This window comes from Dryobates pubescens, chromosome 31, assembly GCF_014839835.1.
Source record: "Dryobates pubescens isolate bDryPub1 chromosome 31, bDryPub1.pri, whole genome shotgun sequence".
NCBI classification, from domain to species: Eukaryota; Metazoa; Chordata; class Aves; order Piciformes; family Picidae; genus Dryobates; species Dryobates pubescens.
The window spans coordinates 5568910-5577166 of record NC_071642.1 but is presented as its reverse complement, the minus strand read 5'-3'; positions in this window follow the sequence as shown (position 1 = coordinate 5577166).

The following is an 8257-nucleotide window of genomic DNA, read 5'->3' as shown; positions in this document are numbered from 1 at the left end:
ATCCCAGTGTTTCTCATCTCCCAGCTGCTTTCTCATGAAGAGAAACTTCTTTGGTGTGAGGATGCTGGAGTCCTGGAGCAGGCTGCCCAGAGATGCTGTGGAGTCTCTTTCTCTGCAGACCTTCAAGATGTGTTCCTGTGTGACCTACCCTGGGTCATCCTGCTCTGGCAGGGGGTTGGACTCTATCTGCAGAGGTCCCATCCAAGCCCTATCATTCTGTGGTTCTGTTGCCTTGCTTGAAATGTAGGGTTAGCTCCTGGTGGGAGCCCACCAAGGACCACAGGGGCTGTGTGCCTGGGTTTCATCTCTGTCAGTGCTGCAGGAGAAGCTGATGAAGTGCAGCTGCTGCAGAGGCTGAGAGTTCTGGGGAGGAGAGATGTGCATGGCTGCAGGCTTGGGAAAAGAAGAGCATGCATATCCTGAAGGCTCATGGCAGTGGGGAGTACAAGTCAGGTCCTGGCTATGTGTCTGGGGGGGGAAAAAATGACTGAATCCCATTCTGTGGAATTCTCTTCATCTGTGTCTGGGCAGCAAACTCATTTGCCATCAAACCATGATTAGAGAAGACTTCAGAGAGCTCCTAGAATATGCCTAAAGAGTGGCTTGGTGTGGAGAAGTTTTGATCATTTGTCCTCAGCCAGAGCCTGGTAGCTGTTGTGTCACCATTTCACTGCTGCCAAGTTGTGCTCCTGGGGTAGCTGAGAGGCAGCTGAGTGAGGTCTGGCAGTGGTAGATAATGGGCAGATAGGGCAGGAACAGGAGGCTGAAAATGCTGCTTCCTGGAAGTGCTGAGCTCCTGCTGGGTGTTGCATGGTTAGAGCCCTGAGCACCTTAGGAACATTGGGGGTGCAGGGATCTCAGCCTGCCTCCTGGGCTGGTAAAGGTGGAGCAGGAGGTTTCTGGTGTGAAGCTTTATTACAAGGTCCCAGGATGCTGTCCCTTTATTTGTGTTTGTTCTGTTTGGAGCCTGGGGTCAGGTCTGTCCCTTGGCTGTGGGTCACAGCATGGCTCCATGGCACTGGCTGAAGAGCCAAGCTCATGCTGATGGTTTTGCAGCTCCTCCTTTCAGCTGTGAGGCAGGAAACTGAGAAGCTGCTGGGGAGTGGAAGGCTTCCCTGTGTGGTGTGGAGAGAGCTCCTCTCCACAGCTCCCTGAAAGGGGGCTGGAGTCAGGGGGGGGCTGGAGTCAGGGGGGGGCTGGAGTCAGTGGGGGGCTGCAGTCAGTGAGGGGCTGCAGTCAGGTGGGAGCTGGTCTCTCCCTAGTAGCAAGTGATAGGGTGAGAGGAAATGGCCTCAAGTTGCAGTAGGGGAGGGTTAGGTTGGACATCAGGAGCAACTTCTTCACTGAAAGGTTCTCAAAGCCTGGCACAAGCTGCCCAGGAAGGTGGCTGAATCCCTATCCCTGGAGGTGTTTGAAGGCCTCAGATGTGGTGCTGAGGGCCATGGTTTAGCCTCAGCCTTGGTAGATACAGAAAGGTTGGACTGGATGAGCTGAAAGGTCACATAGTCACAGAATCCATCTGGTTGGAAGGGACCTCCAAGCTCATCCAGTCCAGCTGGTCTCTTCCAGCTGAATGCATTCTCTGACCTTTAAGAGCATCCAGCCCAGCCCTCAACCCAGCACTGCAGGGTCAGCACCAAACCATGTCCCCAAGCACCAGGGCTCCTTGCAGCCTGACCTGCAGGACTGTTGCATTCAGATGACTTCTGACCATGGGACTCTCTAGATTTCTTCCCAAGTCCTGACTGATGAGTGAGGCCTGACAGCAGAGTTCCTCTCTCTGTGCCTCAGGACACATCTGGTGAGGCTGTAGAGCTCTCTTCAGCTGGTGGACCAAGGGTGGAAAGTCTTCTCCTGGGCTGTGCAACTTCTAGAGTGCTAGGCAGCAGACCTGCAGGGAAGCTGCCACCCTCAGCAGGGTTTGTGTTTAAACAAACAAAACTGAAACCCAAAGCTTGCAGCCTCTGGGACCAGTTCTTGGGGCTCTTGTTCTGTTTGCTTTCAATTAACCTTTTCTGTAACCCTTCTAACCCTGCAAGGGAGCAGCTGAGGCCACTCCTGCCATGCACAGCTGTGGTGGCAGCAGTGGCTGGGGGGTGGCAGCACCGTGGCTGTGAGGGGCTGGGGGCCACAGCTTGCTCTCTGTGACAGGCTGCAGAGGTGGGACCAAGCCAACCTCATGGAGTTCAACATGGCCAAGGACAAGGTTGCTGCAGCTGGGTCAGGGCAATCCCAAGCACAGATCCAGGCTGGGTGAGGAGTGGATTGAGAACAGCCTTGAGGAGAAGGCCTTGGGGGTCCTGGTGGGTGAGGTGCTTGACATGAGCTGGCAATGTGTACTGGCAGCCCAAACAGCCACCCATGTCCTGGGCTGCACCACAGCAGCGTGGGCAGCAGGTCAGGGGAGGGGATCCTGCCCCTCTGCTCTGCTCTGCCCCCACCCACAGCACAAGAAGGACCTGGAGCTGCTGGAGAGGAGCCAGAGAAGGCCACAAAGATGATCAGAGGGATGGAGAACCTCTGCTGTGGGGGCAGGCTGGGAGAGTTGGGGCTCTTCAGCCTGGAGAAGGCTCCAGGGAGACCTCAGAGCAACCTTCCAGTACCTGAAGGGGGCTACAGAAGAGCTGGGGAGGGGCTGTTCAGAAGGGCCTGTGTTATAGGTCGAGGGGCAATGGTTTGCAACGAGAGCAGGGCAGACTCAGACTGGAGATTAGGAAGAAGTTCTCTGCTATGAGGGTGATGAGACATTGGAACAGGTTGCCTGGGGAGGTTGTGGATTCCTCGTCCCTGGAAGTGTTCAATACCAGGCTGGATGAGACTTTGAGCAGCTTAGGCTAGTGGGAGGTCCCTGCTCATGGCAGGGGGTTGGAACTGGATGATCTTGAAGGTCCCTTCCAACCCAGCCCATTCTGTGGCTCCATGTACAGGAGGGGATTCCCTGCCAGCTGCCCAGAGCAGGGGCTGCAGGCTGTGCTGGCCAGGCACTGCAGATGCCTGTAGCAGGCAGAGCTGGGTGCAGAGGGACATGTTGCAGGCCTGGGATTGGATTGGAGCCATGGAAAGATGAGCAGACAGCATGTGTGGGAGCAGGTGCTTAGATGTGGTGAAGGAAGCAATTCTCTGTGCCTGTCTCCCTCAGGAGGTGTGTGCTCAGGATGATCTGAGGGCCCTGTGATTTGGGAAGTGCAGCTTTTGTGGTGAGAGGGAAAGCACTGGTGTTTGGGAATGCCCTTCAGCAACTGGCAGCCTCCAGTTCCCTGTTGGTGTTTGCAGGCTGATGTGGCTGCAGTGCTGAGGTGCTGCATCCCCAGGGCAGCTGCAGTGGGTTTGCTCCTGGGGGTTAGAGCAGCAGGCAGAGCCTCAGGGGATCTGCACACAGGGAGTGGGGTCCAGACAGCACTGCACACAAAAGGTGCAGCCCCTGTGTGGGGCTGGGTGGGTTTTGTGCCTGCACAACTTGGTTATCTCCTGGCAGCATCCCAGTGAGGTGCCAGGCCTTGGTTAGGGCAATCAGGGAGTTGGCACAGGGAGAGGAACAGCCTGGGTGGCTGGCAGCCTTGCCAGGGGGTGGTTTGTTTTGCTTGGTGGAGATGTTCCAAGGAAGCTAATTTGTACAGAAGCTGCTGCATGTGAGCTGCACTCAGGGAAGGTGGAGCTGGTTCTAGTTCCAGTTTGCTCAGGATCCTATCACAGCCTCAGAACTGCTCCAGAGCCTGCACTGGTTGAGGTTCTCATGGTGCAGGCAGGCCAGGAGCAGCCTGGAGGAGCTGTGACCTTCACCCATTGCCCTGCGCTGTCGGCGCTCAGCCTCAGTCTTGCCTGATGCCTTTCTCATCCTGACTGGGGCTTTGATCAAGGTGTTCACCTGGCCTGCTGTGGGTCCCTGGCTGCACAAATAACTGACCTGGCCACAGCACCTCAGCCTGCAGCACACAGCTGGGGACCCTGAGGCTCCTTTGTCTTCTGTTTGTTCCTGCTGGGCACAGCTTCTGCTCTGGGAGCAGGGATCCAGCCTGGGCTCTGCGGTCCTGAGCAGCTGGGTTACTTGAGGGAGGTTTGAACCCCCTGTGGCTCTCTGGATGATCCAAACTGGATCCCAAATCTCATTGCAATGCCTGAGGACAGAGAAGGGAGACCTTTTCTGGTGTGTTTTGCATGACCTGTGTAGCAGCAGCACCCAGGGCTCTGCCTGGGAGCAGTGAAGAGGCAGCAGCTGCTCTGCAAGGAAGCAGCTCCTCTGCCTGCACGTGTCTGGGGTTGGGAGCCCCAGTGCAGAACTTGCTCCTCTGAGCCAACTTTCCACAAACAGGGTTTGTTTTCCTTCAGTTTGAGCAATCTCTCCAAGCTCAGTCCTTTGTATCCTGGGCCTGCTCAGAAGCTGAGGATACAAAATGTAGCTGGGAAAAGACTTCGGCTTGCTTTGCTTATGTCTGGCTGTGGCAGCAGTGGGGACATGGCCAATAAACCCTAATGGCTCAGAGACTCTTTGGAGTTTTTTCAGCTGAGAACAAGAAATGTATCCCCCCAGGAATGGGCTCTGAAATCACAGCTGCCCAGAAACCCCCCAGTGTGTGGTTCAGCCAGCTGCTTGGGTCTTGATTTCCCCTCCAAGTTTTGGGTGTTTCTGCTGTAACAATGGGTTTGGGTTCGCTGAGCTGTTGACAGTTGTGGGAGAAGGCTGCATGCTGATGAGCTGAGCCTTTGGGGAGCCAGGGAAGGGCCTGGCTTGGCTGTACACCGTGGTTCGTGTTCAGCTGGGTATGAAATTGGAACTGGAGTGCACTGCAGATGTTATCTTTGGATTTCAGCTACTTCCCCACTGGCTGCATCCATGAAAGTCTTGCTGCTTTTCCTTTGTGCTTGCTGAATGGCAGAAGCTTTGGGTTGCACCAGGGGATGGACCTTGACAAGATCTGGAAGAGGGCCGCAAAAATGATCAGGGGCTTGGAGCAGCTCTGCTATGAGGACAGGCTGAGGGAGCCTGTGTTCAGCCTGGAGAAGAGAAGGCTCCAGGCAGACCTAATAGCAACCTTCCTGTACCTGAAGGGGCTTCAAAAAGGCTGCAGAGAGACTGTTCCCAAAGGCCTGCAGGGACAGCACCAGGGGCAATGGCTTCAAACTAGAGCAGAGCAGATTGAGATTGGATGTGAGGAACAAGTTCTGCAGCAGGAGGCTGCTGGAACACTGCAACAGGTTGCCCAGGAAGGTGGTTGAGGCTCCATCCCTGGAGATACTCAAGGTGAAGCTGGACAGGGCTCTGGGCAACCTGATTTGGTGGAGGATGTCCCTGCTGACTGCAGAGGGGTTGGACTGGCTGAGCTTTGGAGGTCCCTTTCCACCCAGACTGTTTTAGGATGCTAAATGCCTCTCAGCAGCAAGTAGCTGCCAGGGAGGCCACTGCCACCCAGCCCAGGGCACGCTGCTGCCTGTGTCTGCCAGCTGTGGAGCACAAAGAGTCTCAGCAGAAAGGCTCCCAGGACACAGGCAGCGAGGGCAGTTTTCTTCCAGTGCACCAAACAGACCTTTTTCCTCTGGACTTCAAAATAAACAATGTGTTGGCTGAACAAATGGCCCTGACCTTTTTATTAAAAGCATGGCTCTCCATGCTGGCCTCTCTGAGAGGCTTTGAAAACTGAAAGCCCTCCTGAACTTGCAGAGCAGCTGGCTTGAGTCATTCCAATCACATTTATCATCTTACTTTTTGCTCCTCCAAGCTGGAGGGCTCTCAGCCTTTGCTTCTTTTGAAAGGAGAGCAATAAGGAAAGTGACTCCAAGCCTGTGTGCTCCTTGCAGAGGGACAGGGAAGGGCTGGGCCAAGGTAGTGCTGGGGCTGCTAAATTCCTTTTGAAGTTGATGGGAAGACTCTGGTTTGTTTTGATGGGGACTGACCTGCCCACAAGCTCAAACCTACTCTCCAGGGGGACCTCAGAGCAGCCTTCCAGAACCTGAAGGGGCTCCAGGAGAGCTGGGAAGGGACAGTGGCTTTGAGCTGGGTGAGGGGACATTGAGACTGGAGATGAGGAAGAAATTGTTGACAGTGAGAGTGGGGAGACCCTGGAATAGGCTTGTGGCTGCCTCCTGCCTGGAGGTGTTCAAGGCCAGGCTGGATGAGGCCTTGAGCAGCCTGTGCTGGTGGGAGGTGTCCCTGCCCATGGCAGGGGGTTGGAGCTGGATGAGCTTTGAGGTCCCAACCCATTCCAGGACTCGATGACTTGGTGATCCTCTTGTCTGGATGCACAGCAAGGACTGAAGATCACAGAACCACAGAATAGTTGGAAGGGACCTCTGAAGATCATCAAGTCCAACCCCCAAGTGACCAAGAGCAGCTTTGGTAAAGAGATTGGGAACTTTTCCACTGGGAATGACAAACTGTTCTGAAATGGGAGGGGATGGGCCCAGAGCTGGTGTCTGAGGGCAGCAGTGAAGGCTCTGTCCCTCTTGAAGGCTTTCACCACGCCCTGATGGACCAAGCCCTCGGTTGTGTAAGGATTGCTTCATGTCCAAGCCCTGAAGAGCACTTCTGCTCAGCCAGCTCGCTGCTTGCAGCCTTCAGGAGCCTGTTCTCCTCCCGGTGCTTTGTTTTCTCCCTCTGTGGGCCGGCCCAGCCTGCAGCCGGGCTCCAGCCCTTCTTTTGGTTAGCTATTTTCGTTTGGCTTAGGCTTAGCTGAACCTGGGGAAGCTGCAGTTCCATGGGAATGTTTGCCTCTGCTTGTGCACAGGGAGCTCAAAATAAAAAAGGCATTTCCTTGGATGAGCTGGAGGGGAGGGGTGTGGGGGTTGGTTGGTTTGCCTGCTCCTGCAACTCCAGGAGGTGGGGACTGAAGGTTCCCCCTGCCGTGTCCTCTGCATTTCACCAACATTTCTTAGCATCTTTCTTCTTTGGGACGTTCTGGGCAATTTTTGCTTGCTTTCTTCATGGTTTTGTTGGTTTGTTTTGGTTGGGGTGGTGGTGGTGGTGGTGGTTTTTTTTTCCCCCCAGACTGTTTTTTCCTTGCTTTCATTTGAGCTTCTTGGATGGGTTGGTTTCCCTCTTGAAATGCAGCCACCAGGATGAGCCCCCAGAGCAGCTCTGCTCCCCCAGTGCTGCTGCTCAGGGATTTCTCTGCCTGCCTTACATAAGGCAGCCCTGTTTACAGGCACAGGGATTTTGGTCTTCAGCAGCAGGACGATGCTGTTGGCTGGTGTTCAGCTGGTGACTAATTGTAACCCCAGCTCTTTATTTCTGCACAGCTGTCTCTTAGGGACCAGGCTAAAGGAGCTTGGAGAAAATGGGGGGGGGGGGGGCTGTGTGTGTTTCTGAATCTGCAAAGCAAGCCTTTGGGATTGAGAAAACCCCTGCCAGGGAAGAAAAGAGCTGCTGCCTTCCTTCAAAGGCAGAGAGAGCTCTCTCCTGTCTGCACCAGGCTCTTCTGGGCCACCTCCTGCTGGGCTTTTCCTCTGCATCTTCTCCCTACTTCTGGCATTGACTGCTGGTTCCTGGTGTTCCCTTTGCTGGGTGAATTGCAGAGGTGCTGGGAGGTGCTTCTACTGTTGGCACCTGGTTGGTACAAAACTCAGCACTGCTCTGAAGTGTTGGAAGGGAAAGCAGCAGAACTGGGCTGCTGCCCTTTCCATGCAGCTCCAGGAGGCTTTGCAAGGCTTCTGGGTGGTTAATGCCAACACCTCCACGGTTGGGATGGTCCAGGTGGGATGTGCAAGGGAAATGTGTGCCCCTCTGTACAGAAATAACAGAATGGGAACCGAAAGAAGGGGCAGGAGGGAGCATTTGGGGGGTCGATGGACAGGCTGTAGGGGGCTCAGCACCAGGTCACAGCTGGGGGAAGAGCCTTCCTGGACTGGTTGAAGAGCTGTGTTCAGGTGGAACCTTGCAGCTTTACAGAGGTTTGAACCTGAGTTTTCAGGGTGGCTCTGGCCAGCGTGGGGCCTGTGGGGCTTCTGATTGTCTTCCCCAGCTCTGCCTTGGCCTGGTTGGTTTGAGAGGCTCTAGCAGGTTCAAGGATGGGTACCAGGAATTAGAATCATAGAATTGTTAAGATTGGAAGGGACCTCAAAGATCTTCTAGTTCCAACCCCCTGCCATGGCCAGGGACACCTCACACCAGAGCAGGTTGCTCAGAGCCACATCCAGCCTGGCCTTCACCACCTCCAGAGCTGAGGCTTCCACCACCTCCCTGGGCAACCTGTGCCAGGCTCTCACCACCCTCCTGGGGAACAACTTCTTCCTCACATCCAATCTCAATCTCCCCACTTCTAATTTT